General features: G+C 46.3%; 3 pseudogenes across 3 annotated transcripts; 1 reads left to right on the forward strand and 2 right to left on the reverse strand.

Moving 5' to 3' along the window:
• Positions 1 to 1,749: 1,749 nt before the first annotated feature.
• Positions 1,750 to 2,714, forward strand: LOC102112596 (feather keratin Cos2-2 pseudogene; annotated as a pseudogene). Its single transcript, XR_015774674.1, has 2 exons — positions 1,750 to 1,777; positions 2,089 to 2,714. The product of XR_015774674.1 is annotated as a feather keratin Cos2-2 pseudogene (transcript).
• Positions 2,715 to 7,769: 5,055 nt separating this feature from the next.
• Positions 7,770 to 8,739, reverse strand: LOC102112786 (feather keratin Cos1-2 pseudogene; annotated as a pseudogene). Its single transcript, XR_015774669.1, has 2 exons — positions 8,712 to 8,739; positions 7,770 to 8,403 (listed from the first exon to the last, which is right to left on the reverse strand). The product of XR_015774669.1 is annotated as a feather keratin Cos1-2 pseudogene (transcript).
• Positions 8,740 to 12,596: 3,857 nt separating this feature from the next.
• Positions 12,597 to 13,358, reverse strand: LOC148182474 (feather keratin Cos2-2 pseudogene; annotated as a pseudogene). Its single transcript, XR_015774678.1, has 2 exons — positions 13,331 to 13,358; positions 12,597 to 13,022 (listed from the first exon to the last, which is right to left on the reverse strand). The product of XR_015774678.1 is annotated as a feather keratin Cos2-2 pseudogene (transcript).
• Positions 13,359 to 16,152: the final 2,794 nt, after the last annotated feature.

Consider the following 16,152-nt stretch of genomic DNA (forward strand, 5'->3'; position numbering starts at 1 on the left):
CCTCTGCAGAACATGGTGAAGGCCTTGGTGAGGCAGCTGAGCCCCTGCATCCCATGGGGATCCACGGGGGATGCAGAGATCCACCCACAGCCCATGGGGGAGGTGCCCATGCTGGAGTGGGTGGATGCCTGGAGGAGGCTGTGATCCAGTGGAAGACCTGGTGGAGAGAGGAAGCCCCTGCTTCCAGGCTGGAGAAACCTATCTTTGGAGGACTGCACCCCGTAGGAAGAGAGACCCATTTTGTAGCAGTTTTGGGAGGACTGTGTGCCTGTGGGAGAGACTCACATTGCAGCAGGTGTGGCAGGACTGCTGCTTGTGAGAGTGGACCCACGCTGGAGAAGTTCATGGAGAACAGTCTCCCATGAGAGAGACCCCATGGCCTCACAGGGGCAGGACTCCTCTCCAGGAGCCGTGAAAAAAAAATCTCAGTGATGAACTGACCCAAAGACCCCCATGCCCTGTCTCTGTGCACTGTTGGTAGGAAGGAGGGAGAGGCTGGGGTTGGAAGGGGGGGGGGGGGAGGGGGTAGGGGGGGCAGGGGGAAAGGTGTTTTAAGGACTTATTTTACTTCTCATTATCCTCCTCTGATTCTGATAGTAGTAAAGTCACTTTGCAACTCTAAGTTGAGCCTGTTTTTCCCTTGAAGTGTTTTCTCCTGATTCTTATGTCACTCATTTTTTTCCCTCTCCGCTGCCAAGCTGTAGCAGGGGAGGGTGAGCAAGCCACTCTTGTGGGCACCTGGTGCTGGGCCAGTGCCAAACCATGACACTTGCATAGCTTGAGCATGCTAGATACCAATTCCAACTTGTGAAATGTCTGAGAACTGAATATAAAAACAGCTGCTGGGCCCTTCAGCCATTTGCTAAAGGAGGTATGAGGGACATATCTGTTCCTGTTTGCTGGCCATGCACACCAGGCAACGGAACAAGGAAAAGAGATGAAATCGTGGGCTGTTCCCAGGCACTGTTGTTTTCTATCTCCACTGCCAGTGTATTTTGGATTGTTAGTCTAATTGCCATTGGCTGTAGGGTAGCAGTGAACATCTTCATCAGCTCCAAGGAAAAGGGCACGAAGTAAAATCCACTGCAGGTACTCCTACACTCTTCTTCCGCCATCTTTTTCCTTGAGCAGACTGGAATAGTTCCTACAGGGAGTATCAGGGGCAACCACTAAGATTCAGTGGAGATCCTGCAGGTTGTCCATCAGCCTCTCCTGTGAAAGGAGGGAGTTCAATATGTCCCCACTAGACTGACCTGGGGAGATAATAACAACAAAAGTAAGAGAAAAGTGGAAAAAGGAAATAGGAACCTGAAGCTCTGTCATGTGCCCAAACATTGGAGACCTTGGGCATGCAGGTGAGAAGCACAGAAGTGGTGCCCCTTTGCTGACAACTTGAACAAAAAAAAATCTATAGGCATGAAACAGGTTCACAACACCTGCCCACAGGGGATGCTGCTAGCCCTTGATCTCAGCATTCGGCCTGTGCTGATGTCTTTCTGCCCTCAAGTTCTTGAACCTCTCATCTTGACACTTACATAAGTTTGCATAAAAGAAAACACATGGAATGCACTAGGAAATGAAAAGCAGCAATGCAGGAAAACAGGACACAGCCCCTACCATTAGCTGGGATGGTGCACATTTGACATGAGCTGGTCAGAAAATTATGCCTTCCACAAAGGTGCCTCTGGGCCTGAGGCAGGGCAGGACTGCTATAAAAGGCAGCCCCAGTCTCTGCTCTCTCATCCACTTCTCTCACCTCCTTCTCCTCAGGAATCAGGTGAGTGGGAAGCTTCTTCTCTCCTGCTCCTGCTCCTCCTCCTGCTTCAAGAGCAGCTCTTTCCTGGCTGTAGGTCTCAACTAAGAGGGGCTCTCATAGCACAGGGCTGGGAGCTGCTTCTGCTGGGAGAGGGCAGGGGAGAGAAGGTCTTGTGCAGAGTGAGAGAGGCTGGCACTTGGCTGAGGTGGCTCCTGGGCTTTGAGCTGGGCACTGCAATGTGGGCCAGGAGATGCCTTGGCTGCAGGGTGTTTGGGTGCAGTGCTGCTTCTCACGTGTCCCCACTTTCTGCTTCTGCCTGTCCTCTGTGCCAGGTGCACCTGTGACCCCGAGCCATGTCCTGCTGCAAGCCCTGCGACCCTTGCTGCCAGCCCTGCGGCCCCTGCCCGCTGGGCAGCAGCTGCAATGAGTGCTGTGTCAGGCAGTGCCAGAGCTCCCATGTCGTCATTGAGCCGCCTGCTGTGCTGGTGACCCTGCCCGGCCCCATCCTCAGCTCCTTCCCACAGAACACCGCCGTGGGATCCTCCACCTCCGCTGCCGTTGGCAGCATCCTCAGCTGTGGTGGCGTGCCCATCAACTCTGGGGGCTTTGACATCTCCTGCATCACCAACTGCTATGGTGGCAGCAGATGTCGTCCCTGCTAATTCTGCTGGCAACACCCTTGGGCAAGAACTTTCACAACCTTAGGACTTGGTTCTGAACAGGACATAGAGCTTTGGGACATTGTAATTAGAGTTTCCAGCCATTGTTCTCTCCTTCTCTCCTTTTGCTCCTTCTTTTGCTGTCCATGTCTTCTGAAGCCAGTTCAGTGGACCCCTGTTTCTCTCCCTTCCCTCTGCAGGCCAAGCAGAGGGACAGCCCCACTGCATCTCAGTGGCTCCTCCTGGTGCCCTCTCTGAGCCACTCTGAGTATTTTTTTCCTCTACACTCAATAAAGCTGTTTTGCATCCATGTATGGTCGTCTGAGTCCTCCTTCATTCTGTAACAACTCTTCCAGTCTGCTCAGGGAAAATAGCCGGAGAAAGCAAATGATGGGACTTTCCTTTGTGCCTTTTCCCTTGGAGATGACAAAGTCATCCATAGCTTCTCAGCAGCCAAGGCCATTAGGGAGACTGGCTCCAAAGGGTGTCAGGAATGGAGAAGGGAAAAACAATTCCTGGGACCCATAGAGATTCATTGGTTCAGTGTTGATCAGTCTCAAGTTATGCAGTTCTTAGTATTTGGTTTCCTATTGGTTACCGATCTCTTTGCCTTCGCCTCTGGTGCTAATTAGATCCTCATTCTTGTCTCTCCTTTCTGAGACCAGATGTCTCAGAGCATGCCAGGAGTGTTATTTGGAGTTGATGGTCCATTAATGGCCATTGATAGTCATTATCTTTTGTGTATCTTCTGTGCAGTTCCTAGTCTGTTGGGATGTTCAGCTCATCAGGCCTCACTTAGTGGAACAATACCCTTGAAAGAATCTTCAGTTGTCTTCCCCTGAAAATGTCATAAATGTCAGAGTGGGACACTGGTGGTTTGGTTCTTTTGCTTCTTTTCCTCGGGTGGGGGGGGGGGGTGTGGGGTGGGGGGAGAAGAGGGAGAAAGACTTGTTTTCTTGTGTTTGGGCTCAGTTGTTTATTTGTTTAGTCTTCCTTTCTTATCTATATTACATATATACTGAGTACAAGGAGCTATATACACTAGGGTAGCAAGGTGCAAAATGGAGGGGTGAAGAATCTCTCCAAGGCCTTTTATGTGTCCATTCACCCAATAATCAAATGCCAAGTAACTTATTTTCTTTAGTGACCCAATGACCCGACACCTGTGTGCTGCACTGCGTACTCTTTCATCCAATCACTCATTATTACCCAAAAACACTTAGAGGAAGAAGATGAAGAAAGAAGAAGAACAAGGAGAAAGAGACAATGCCCCAAATCCTCCATCTTGTATTTCACATACTAATATAACTAAAATTCCAAACTCCAAACTTTTCACCCAGTGATTTAATACAACTCTATCTAATTCACACACTCACATTCTCAGTTTCTCTACTTAGTTCTAGAAGCTTTCTCTATGGCTTTAGGCTAAGCTCAGTGTTCTCTTGGATGTCAGTCTGTCAGCACAGATAAGGGAATATTTTCTGTGCCTCTGACTCCAACAGGCAAACATAGGTTGGACGTGATGATATCAAAGGTCTTTTCCAATCTAGATTCTGTGATCCTGTGAAAACTGACTAAAGTTATTAAACAAAAATTTTATACTTCGTATATTTTCCAACAGAGGCAATGCTCCCCCCTCCCCGCAACCCCTGGCCAGATGTCTGGAAGTCCCACCGCAACCCAGAGAAGTCAGAGGGTATTTAACGTGAGACACAAGGCAAGAACATATTTTGACCCTCCCTGTTCTTGGAATTTCCATAGGCTGAGCACCATTGGAACCAGAAATGGTACTGTGATTGTTCTTTTCTATTGCTTTTTTGTCTTTCTCTCTTTCCTCTTCTTCTAATTCCTTCCTCAGAATTTTGAGTAATTTAAAATCAGATGGGCTTTGAGTCTATTAAATTGAACAGATTAAATTAATGCTTTGAGAAGTGTTCTGTGTTGACTGGATGCTGCTTGAAAGATTTTGTCAAAGTTCCTTGATTTTCTAAGGTTGTCAGTAAAAGGTTTTTGATTTCTGTGACCTCTTGAGAGTATCTTCTTGGTTTTTCTCTTGCGTGTCTAACTCAGAGTACATGATAAACCAAGGCCCGTGTAAGTGTCACACTGAATGAGATTTTGGGGGCCTTACATTTCAATTGGCAGAACGAGTAGGATACTCTTGAGGTGATGAAGAGGTGTTTTATACAGAGAGAAATACTCCTTGCAGAATAAAGGAGAAAATAATTTTTGGTTGAAACCAATTCTCCAGCAAAAAGGTCATAGAATCCTGGGAAAATACTGATCTGACCTGTTCTCTACTGATAGAATTGCTAAAAGTTTATAAACCTTGTCCAGCCTCATAAAGAAGGATGTGGGGTAAGGAAAACTGGAAAAATCTGCAGTTAGTTTAAGAGAAAACTTGTACTTTGGCAAAAGATGGGGGACAAACCCCAGCAAGTTTTGTAGATACTCCACTGGTATCCATACTGGTGGAGGCTGAACTCAAAGAGAAATATGTTGTGGAGCAGCAACAGAAAGACCTGATTGTGTTGCAAGTTGCCTTGGGGGCTGAAACAATAGCCCACCTCAGGGCAGATCAAGAATGGAATGCCCAGAAGAAGTTAGCCCAAAACCTGAAAAACCAGTTAAACAAACTCGTCCAAAACCAAAGAGCTTTGGAGCCCTTCGGTAATTTGCAGATTAACACTGCTGGGGGAGGTGTTGAGAATGAATTAGTTTTTCAGCCCTGAGGAAAAGGTGAACCTCCTTGAACATGATGTCACAATCCTCAGCCCCTGTGAGTTTAATGCAGCAGAACCAAAACCTCCCTGCATCCTTAACTCCACCCACCTGTAAAAACTAAGGAGGCAGAGAGGGAGGTGGGACTCCCTGAGCCTGATACCAGTTCATTCCACTTCCCTGAGAAGGGGTCTGAGTCAGAAAAGCCAACCCTCCTTTGCTTCCATTCACCCCAAACTCTGCCCGCTTGTAAAGACAAAATTCATTTATCAGGAGGCAGAGTAAGCAGTAATATTTCAGTCTGCAACAGAACTGGTTAAGTTACAAAGGAAAATTTGCAATTGTCCCAAGGAGAATGGAACAGAGAAGGTTTTGAAAATTTCAGTGGCTGGGGTTGTCTTGATTTAAGATAATTTAATGAGCTGGGCACTCTAAAATGAGTAATCTTCTGTGAGAAATGAGCCTCATTCTTTGAAATTTTTAAAGTTTAATAAGGGATAAAAGGGACCTTTGCAGCACTGGGTGCATAGCCATTGCTAGAGGCATGCTGGTTAACTATAACAACTCTTCTTATATACTTTTTCATTGCATTGGTTAAATATGTATTAACAAATATTATACATATTTAAACATTCTTTTGAGTTTTTTTACATGTTCCAGGAATTCCTTAGCTTGGTTTGACCCCTGACCCATCTTCTTTGAGTACGTGCAATAGCATAGATGTGATTTCTGGGAATTGTGTATGCCTTTTCTTCACAAGGTGAATGTTACTCCTCACCATGACTCCTTGTTCGTGGTCTCAGCAAGCGATAATGATTGATATTTGAAAAGGTCAGTGGCAGAAGTCCTCTTCACATCCTTTCTTTCGATGTTATCTGCATGGTTCTTTCAGTGTTATCAAATCATGAAGACAGTTCTAGCTATTTAAATGAACATCAGCTATTTCACGAATTTATCTGAGTTATTATCACTATTGTCAGTTAGTTACAAAAATAAAATCATTAGCTGCTTTTGCAAAAGTCATTACAACACATAGCCTCTGTTTTAATATTTTGCTTAAGCCTAAACTATAATATATGCTTATCACACTAAAATATACAAGCTACACAGGGCCCAAGGCATTTGGCCACAGAAATCAGACGAACTATACTTTATTAAAAGCAGTTAAAAGTGATAACAAACTGTACTCTATCACAACTGTTGTGATTAATAATAATTTGCAAAAGCTGATACATAATAGCAAAAGCCAATAACTACATAGTTATTTATAATATCTTCCCTTAATTCTAACCAATCCTTTTCCACCAATAAAGTAGATTTAGTGAAAAAATGACAGTTTACTAACAAATGGAACAGGGAAAAAATGATGGTAATTACTGCTAGATATAAAATTGCTGAACCTAACAAAACCAATGGGAATATGGAGACATGAAATTCCATAAATATGCTTCCCTAGGTGGTTGCATGGCTTGAGGGACAAGGGAAAGACAGCATCATACCCTTTCCCTCCAAGATGGCAGGTGACCATGTGTTCCCAGGAGAAAAGGGACAAGATAATTGTAATCCCTACCGGGAAAGGCAAGGTCCTTTAGAGCAGTTTTAATGGCTGATGGACTTGACAGCTCACGTGGGGTCTGCACTGCTGCCACTTCCTCCTGCCCTTCATGGGGCTCCCCTGCTGCTGTTGCTGTGCTCTGCACTGTGCAAGTGTGGAGAGGAAAGGACAAGTCTGTCCACACCAGCACAGGGCAGTCTGACCCCAGGAATATGCTCGCTTTTTTGCTGCTGGCAAAGATTTTGAAGTTCATTTCAAAACAGTTTCTAATTGTGAAATGCAGTCTTTACAAGGGACTACAGTTGAAAATCCAAAGCAACTACCTTCAAAGCCAAGATCCCACCTTCACAGAAAGCTGCCATGAAAGAGAAAGTCTCAGTTTCCATATTCTTCTTTCTTGGAGTGGGGGCTAATCCATCTTGACCAGCTTGCTGGAGTGTGGCTGCCTGTGGTGACAGGCAGGACCTGTGGGATCCACCTCCAGGAAGCTCAGAATTGCTATCTGTAGTTTCTCTGAGACAAGGGAACAAAAACAAAAAGAGAACCCCAAAATGAAGAAAACTCTGCCCAAGCAAGACCAACAGCCCAGCCAGGCAGTAGCCCATGGGGGTGTTTGGTTCACAGGAATAGGGACTGTGACTGCATAGCTTGAATATGGTAGATATTGATACCAGGTGGTGAGTCACCTCAGCCTCACATATCTGGAATACAGCTGGGCCTCACCAGGTAATGAAGGAGTGTATGGGGTACATATCTCATCTGTCTTTGACCATCTCTGCTAACCACAGACTGTAGACCAGGTGATGGGGTAGAGGAGAAGGCAGAGATTGAGGTTATGGGCTGTCCCCAGGACGTTGTTTCCCATCTCTATTGCTGGAACCCTTCAAAGCCAGGGTCTCCCTGATGACCATTCTCTCTGTGAGGTAGCCAGGGAAGGTTTCGACACCTCCAAAGGCATGAAGTAAAATTCACTCCAGGAAGTCCCAACACTTGCTTTCTCCAACTATTTGCTTGACTTGACTGGAAGAGTAGCCATGGAAAGAAGGAGGATTTGGAGCCCAGGGCTTGGTTGCAAAACAGCTTTATTAAGTGCAAAGAAGAAAAGGAGGTGCCTCACAGAGAGCACCCAGAAGATCCACTAAGATGCAGAAGAGTTCTTGCAGGGTGTCCATCTGCCCACCCTAAGGAGGAAGAGGAAGGGCAAAAGGTTCTCTCATGTTGGTTTGGGGAGACACAGATAGCTAAAGAAAGAGATAAAGAGGAGAGAGGAGAAGGGGACAGTGGCTCAAAACTATAATTGCCATGTCCCAAAGCTCTATCTCCTGCCCAGAACCAGGTCCTGAGGTCGTGGAGGTTCTTGCCCAAGGATGTTGCCAGCAGCTTTAGCAGGGACGACATCTGCTGCCACCAAAGCAGTTGGTGATGCTGGAGATGTCAAAGCCCCCGGAGCTGATGGGCACTCCCTGAGAGCTCAGGATGCTGCCAACGGCAGCAGAGGTGGAGGATCCCACGGCGGTGTTCTGTGGGAAGGAGCTGAGGATGGGGCCAGGCAGGGTCACCACAACAGCCGAGGGCTGGATGGCCACGTGGGAATCCTGGCACTGCCTGACACAGCACTCATTGCAGCTGCTGCCCAGCGGGCAGGGGCCGCAGGGCTGGCAGCAAGGGTCGCAGGGCTTGCAGCAGGACATGGCTCGGGGTCACAGGTGCACCTGGCACAGAGGGAAGGCAGAAGCAGAAAGTGGGGACACATGAGAAGCAGCACTGCACCCAAACACCCTGCAGCCAAGGCAGCTCTTGGCTCACATTGCACTGCCTAGCTCAAAGCCCAGGAGCCACCTCAGCCAAGTGCCAGCCTCTCACTGTCTGCACAAGACCTTCTCTCCCCTGCCCTCTCCCAGCAGAAGCAACTCCCAGCCCTGTGCTCCCAAATCCTGTCTCAGCTGAGACCTACAGCCAGGAAAGAGCTACTCTTGAAACAGCAGGAGCAGGAGCAGGAGAGAAGAAGCTTCCCACTCACCTGATTCCTGAGGAGAAGGAGGTGAGAGAAGTGGATGAGAGAGCAGAGACTGGGGCTGCCTTTTATAGCAGTCCTGCTCTGCCTCAGGCCTTGTAGAACCTCTGTGGAAGTGATTATTTTGTGACAAGCTCATGGCAAATGCAAACCATCCAAGCTAATAATGGAGCTGTGCCCTGGTTTCCTGCATTACTGCTTTTTCATTTCCTGACTTCTGCCATATGCTTACTATATGAAAGGCTAATTCTGTAATTGTTGTGATGAGAAGGTCAGTGATTTCTCAGGCAGAAAATGTCAGCGCAGACAGAAGCTCTGATCAAGGGGTGATGGCATCCCTTGTGGGCAGGTCATGGTCACTTTGGTCATTTCTGATTGGGTTGTTTATGGCAAAGTTGTCAGGAAATGGGCACTGGTCTTGTGCTTCTTCACATGCCTAAGAACTGCAACATGAGGGGACATGACAGATATTTCTTTCCACCTTCCACTCTGCTTGTTCTTACCTTCTGTTCTCTATGTGTCCCCAGGCCAGTCTAGAGGGGATGTGTTGCCCTCTCTCCCTCATCTTGAGAGGCAGATGGGCACCCTGCAGGAGCTCCATTGCATGTTAGTGGCTGGCCCTGGTTCTCTCCGTGTGCCACCTCCTTTTCTTCTGTAGACTCATTAATGCTGTGCATCCCTACCTGGTCTTTCGTTCTGTGCCAACATTTCCAGTCTGTTCAGTGAAAAAGGTAGTGAAGCTGTGGGTGGTAGTCCCTGAGTGGATTTTACTTTGTGTCCTTTCCCTTGCAGCTGATGAAGACATCCCTGGCTACTCTGCAGCCAGTGGCCATCAGAGAGATCCTGGATGCAAAGAGTGGCAGCGGTAAACATGGAAAATAATCTTCACTATGGGGGTAACAGCTCAAGACTTCATTCCTTCCTTCTTCTCCTCTCCATTACCTGGTCCATGAGCATGGTCAAGACATGACACCCTTATGACATCTGTACCTCCTTCAGTACCTGGCAGGGCCCAGCTGCTGTCCAGACATGCAGGGCTGAGGTGATTCACAAGCTGGGATCAGTGTCTGCCACAATCAGGCTGTGCAGAGAAAAGCAATGTGTACCATTTGTCAATTGCTCCTCTGAGTGTTAACATCTAAGACAGCTACAACCTCCCTTAAAATGCAATAGCACAGAACAAAATTCTTATGCCTGGGAGCACACAAAGTTGCCTATAGGATGGGTTTTGCTGTGTGGCTGAGAGGCCTACTCATATGTCCTGGCCAATATTTCTTGAGGGCCCATTGCCACTGGTAGATTAACTCTTCTACTATTTCACCAAGTAACTATTTTACCAATGTGAAGCACAAAAGAGAAAACTGCTCAGCTTGTCAGTTGACAGAGGGTTGTGATTCCCAAGTGACCCCGTACAGTGAGAGTGAACTGGAACTTTTGAACACCTGGAGTTGGGGTAGCTGTGAACTATCCCACCATAAAGAGAACCATGTGTGCTTTAGTTAAAGATATAAATTACACTTCACAAACATTAACAGCCCAAAGCACATAAATAACACAAGTCAGAGAAGCTGTCTTTGAAAATCGAGCAGCAATTGACTACTTGGTGTTGAGACATAATCAGGGATGTGAAGAATTTAAAGGAATGTATTGATTCAATCTTTCCAATAACTCTGGACTAATAGAAAAGAAAGAAACAACTTAAGAATCCAGCCAGAAGTGCTAGAGAGACAGAAGGACTAGATTTCGCTTGGCTAGTTTCATGAGTGGAACAACATTCCTCAGCTTCAGATGGTTACGATGGTTAAAACAATCTGTTGTACTTATTGTGATGTGATGTGGTACTCATGACCTTAAACACTTGTTCTTTAATTCAGTGCTTACTGCTGTGCAGACTAGGTCAACATAACAACTGGCTATGACACTTTAAAGAAACGATATTAAAGTCTCAAAGTGGGGATTTGCTAACAAACCAGTTCTATTTCTTCAAGGAGTCTTTGCAGCAGTGGGGGCAGATATTAGAAAATTCTTTTGACTTTAGCACATAGTGTATGATTCCTATATTCATGGTTAATGCTTACTATTGTAGCAGACAGTGCTTATTATAAATACCAGAGATTAATGCAGCCTAATGCTTCCTCATTTACTTATATCAGTGATTAATATGCATTAGTCAATATTTTAGTTTTGTGTGTCAGAGTGAAGAATAATGGAGTAGTACTTTATGACTTGACAACATATTTGGGATACTCTCACAGAGAAAAGATTCATCAGAAGATCTGGAACCATATCCAAACAAGTCGATGGACATAATTAACATACATGCATGTATTCAATAAAGTGATGAATATGTGTTCGTTTTCAGAGTACAACCTGGTCTGTTAGGTTACTGGCCATGTTTAGAGGAGACATCCTCACGCATTCAGCTCTGCTAATAAAGTAACGTCACCTTTCTGACACAGGAAATTGGTTGGAGAGTTTATTTCCCAGTTTTCAGTGACAGCAAGGCTTTGAGCAGCCTGGTCCTTGCCCGTGGCAGGGTGGTGGGACAAGATTGTCTAACCTAAACCATTTGATGGCTCTCGATCTGTGGGCTGTCCATGGCAGACCTTGTCTTCACCAGGGTCCATCTTCCTTTGTCTGCCTTGCAGTCCCCCTTGGGCACAGGTTTGGTCAAAGGCTTCAGTCAAGAAGGCATTGATGGACAGATTACATCTATCCATACATGGGAGAAATGTGAATTAACAGTGAAGCCCAAAGTCATTTGTACAAACTCAACCAAAAGTCATTTACCACTGCGTATCCTGAATATGGCTGATACCAATCCTAACTTCTGAAATAGCTCAGCACTGCATCTTTGGACAGAGCTGGGCACTGCATGAGCTGAGGGCCCCTGTGAGATGTGCACCTCCTCTGCCTGTGCTTCTGTGTGCAGGCTGTGGACCCTAGACTGGGTAATGGAGGGGAGGAGAAGATAGAGATGAGGTTGTGGCTGTTTCCAGACATTGCTGTTTCCCGGCTGTTGGGAGAAAAAGGTTAAAACTGAAAGACTTGGAGAGGAGAATGATGGATTTGCACAAAGTGACCTTTTAGGTGGGAAGGCTGAGAATAACCATGTGGGAAACGTCACATATTTACTGCTGATTATCCTCTGCCTCTTTTGAGAGCTAATATAAAAGCTATCAGAACCTTAAGAGGCATTTCTCACAGACAGTCTTGAGCCTCCTGCTGGGAGAGTGAGAGATCAAAAAACTCAAAGGTCATAAAAGCACAGCATTGTGATAAACTGCACATACATGAGACCCCTTGAGATACCGGGACAGTCAGTGACCCGCCAGGATTGGACTGACCCTAATGGTGCCACTGTTCTCATTTTATGTGTTTCTGCAGCCTGGCAGTGCCTTGGGACCTTTCCATTAATGAGGTAATGAAATAAATCTACTCTTTGCATTTCAGCTGTGGTTTGGTGACTTGGACGTATCAATTCACATCAACCCACTCCTGTGAGCCTTTGGAGCCTCGCTGTTCCTGCATTGACTGCGCAGTATCCTGGTGCATTTTCCTTAGCTACAAGGGGAAAGGGCACTAAGTAAAATTAAGTGTTGGGACTCTATCTCTTATCCTGAGCAGACAGGAAGACTTTCTGTGGAAAGAAAGAGAACTTGGAGGACAAGGCTTGGATGCAAAACAACTTTATTGAGTCTAAAGAAGAAAAGGAGGTAGCTCACAGAGAGCACCAGCAGCAGCCACTAAAATGCAGTGGAGCTTCTGCAAATTGTCCATCTGCCTGTGCTAAAGAGGGAGGGAGGACAACACATCTCCACTAGGATGGCCTGGGGAGCAAAGGAAAGAAAGAAAAATAAAGAGGAGAGAGGAGAAGGGAACAATGCCATGAAGCTCTAAAGGAAATATCCCAAAGCTCTATCTCCTGGCCAGAGCCAGGTCCTGAGTTCTTGGAGATTCTCAACTTTCCCAAAGTTGCCAGCAGATTTAGCAGGGACGACATCTGCTGCCACCATAGCAGTTGGTGATGCAGGAGATGTCAAAGCCCCCGGAGCTGATGGGCACTCCCTGAGAGCTGAGGATGCTGCCAACGGCAGCGGAGGTGGAGGATCCCACGGCGGTGTTCTGTGGGAAGGAGCTGAGGATGGGGCCGGGCAGGGTCACCAGCACAGCAGGCGGCTCAATGACGACATGGGAGCTCTGGCACTGCCTGACACAGCACTCATTGCAGCTGCTGCCCAGCGGGCAGGGGCCGCAGGGCTGGCAGCAAGGGTCGCAGGGCTTGCAGCAGGACATGGCTCGGGGTCACAGGTGCACCTGGCACAGAGGGAAGGCAGAAGCAGAAAGTGGGGACACATGAGAAGCAGCACTGCACCCAAACACCCTGCAGCCAAGGCAGCTCTTGGCTCACATTGCACTGCCTAGCTCAAAGCCCAGGAGCCACCTCAGCCAAGTGCCAGCCTCTCACTGTCTGCACAAGACCTTCTCCCCCCTGTCCTCTCCCAGCAGAAGCAACTCCCAGCCCTGTGCTCCCAAATCCTGTCTCAGCTGAGACCTACAGCCAGGAAAGAGCTACTCTTGAAACAGCAGGAGCAGGAGCAGGAGAGAAGAAGCTTCCCACTCACCTGATTCCTGAGGAGAAGGAGGTGAGAGAAGTGGATGAGAGAGCAGAGACTGGGGCTGCCTTTTATAGCAGTCCTGCTCTGCCTCAGGCCTTGTAGAACCTCTGTGGAAGTGATTATTTTGTGACAAGCTCATGGCAAATGCAAACCATCCAAGCTAATAATGGAGCTGTGCCCTGGTTTCCTGCATTACTGCTTTTTCATTTCCTGACTTCTGCCATATGCTTACTATATGAAAGGCTAATTCTGTAATTGTTGTGATGAGAAGGTCAGTGATTTCTCAGGCAGAAAATGTCAGCGCAGACAGAAGCTCTGATCAAGGGGTGATGGCATCCCTTGTGGGCAGGTCATGGTCACTTTGGTCATTTCTGATTGGGTTGTTTATGGCAAAGTTGTCAGGAAATGGGCACTGGTCTTGTGCTTCTTCACATGCCTAAGAACTGCAACATGAGGGGACATGACAGATATTTCTTTCCACCTTCCACTCTGCTTGTTCTTACCTTCTGTTCTCTATGTGTCCCCAGGCCAGTCTAGAGGGGATGTGTTGCCCTCTCTCCCTCATCTTGAGAGGCAGATGGGCACCCTGCAGGAGCTCCATTGCATGTTAGTGGCTGGCCCTGGTTCTCTCCGTGTGCCACCTCCTTTTCTTCTGTAGACTCATTAATGCTGTGCATCCCTACCTGGTCTTTCGTTCTGTGCCAACATTTCCAGTCTGTTCAGTGAAAAAGGTAGTGAAGCTGTGGGTGGTAGTCCCTGAGTGGATTTTACTTTGTGTCCTTTCCCTTGCAGCTGATGAAGACATCCCTGGCTACTCTGCAGCCAGTGGCCATCAGAGAGATCCTGGATGCAAAGAGTGGCAGCGGTAAACATGGAAAATAATCTTCACTATGGGGGTAACAGCTCAAGACTTCATTCCTTCCTTCTTCTCCTCTCCATTACCTGGTCCATGAGCATGGTCAAGACATGACACCCTTATGACATCTGTACCTCCTTCAGTACCTGGCAGGGCCCAGCTGCTGTCCAGACATGCAGGGCTGAGGTGATTCACAAGCTGGGATCAGTGTCTGCCACAATCAGGCTGTGCAGAGAAAAGCAATGTGTACCATTTGTCAATTGCTCCTCTGAGTGTTAACATCTAAGACAGCTACAACCTCCCTTAAAATGCAATAGCACAGAACAAAATTCTTATGCCTGGGAGCACACAAAGTTGCCTATAGGATGGGTTTTGCTGTGTGGCTGAGAGGCCTACTCATATGTCCTGGCCAATATTTCTTGAGGGCCCATTGCCACTGGTAGATTAACTCTTCTACTATTTCACCAAGTAACTATTTTACCAATGTGAAGCACAAAAGAGAAAACTGCTCAGCTTGTCAGTTGACAGAGGGTTGTGATTCCCAAGTGACCCCGTACAGTGAGAGTGAACTGGAACTTTTGAACACCTGGAGTTGGGGTAGCTGTGAACTATCCCACCATAAAGAGAACCATGTGTGCTTTAGTTAAAGATATAAATTACACTTCACAAACATTAACAGCCCAAAGCACATAAATAACACAAGTCAGAGAAGCTGTCTTTGAAAATCGAGCAGCAATTGACTACTTGGTGTTGAGACATAATCAGGGATGTGAAGAATTTAAAGGAATGTATTGATTCAATCTTTCCAATAACTCTGGACTAATAGAAAAGAAAGAAACAACTTAAGAATCCAGCCAGAAGTGCTAGAGAGACAGAAGGACTAGATTTCGCTTGGCTAGTTTCATGAGTGGAACAACATTCCTCAGCTTCAGATGGTTACGATGGTTAAAACAATCTGTTGTACTTATTGTGATGTGATGTGGTACTCATGACCTTAAACACTTGTTCTTTAATTCAGTGCTTACTGCTGTGCAGACTAGGTCAACATAACAACTGGCTATGACACTTTAAAGAAACGATATTAAAGTCTCAAAGTGGGGATTTGCTAACAAACCAGTTCTATTTCTTCAAGGAGTCTTTGCAGCAGTGGGGGCAGATATTAGAAAATTCTTTTGACTTTAGCACATAGTGTATGATTCCTATATTCATGGTTAATGCTTACTATTGTAGCAGACAGTGCTTATTATAAATACCAGAGATTAATGCAGCCTAATGCTTCCTCATTTACTTATATCAGTGATTAATATGCATTAGTCAATATTTTAGTTTTGTGTGTCAGAGTGAAGAATAATGGAGTAGTACTTTATGACTTGACAACATATTTGGGATACTCTCACAGAGAAAAGATTCATCAGAAGATCTGGAACCATATCCAAACAAGTCGATGGACATAATTAACATACATGCATGTATTCAATAAAGTGATGAATATGTGTTCGTTTTCAGAGTACAACCTGGTCTGTTAGGTTACTGGCCATGTTTAGAGGAGACATCCTCACGCATTCAGCTCTGCTAATAAAGTAACGTCACCTTTCTGACACAGGAAATTGGTTGGAGAGTTTATTTCCCAGTTTTCAGTGACAGCAAGGCTTTGAGCAGCCTGGTCCTTGCCCGTGGCAGGGTGGTGGGACAAGATTGTCTAACCTAAACCATTTGATGGCTCTCGATCTGTGGGCTGTCCATGGCAGACCTTGTCTTCACCAGGGTCCATCTTCCTTTGTCTGCCTTGCAGTCCCCCTTGGGCACAGGTTTGGTCAAAGGCTTCAGTCAAGAAGGCATTGATGGACAGATTACATCTATCCATACATGGGAGAAATGTGAATTAACAGTGAAGCCCAAAGTCATTTGTACAAACTCAACCAAAAGTCATTTACCACTGCGTATCCTGAATATGGCTGATACCAATCCTAAC

The sequence above is a fragment of the Pseudopodoces humilis genome, chromosome 29 (genome assembly GCF_049639895.1).
Source record: "Pseudopodoces humilis isolate 2021_Gansu_Grassland_sample_001 chromosome 29, ASM4963989v1, whole genome shotgun sequence".
NCBI lineage: Eukaryota > Metazoa > Chordata > Aves > Passeriformes > Paridae > Pseudopodoces > Pseudopodoces humilis.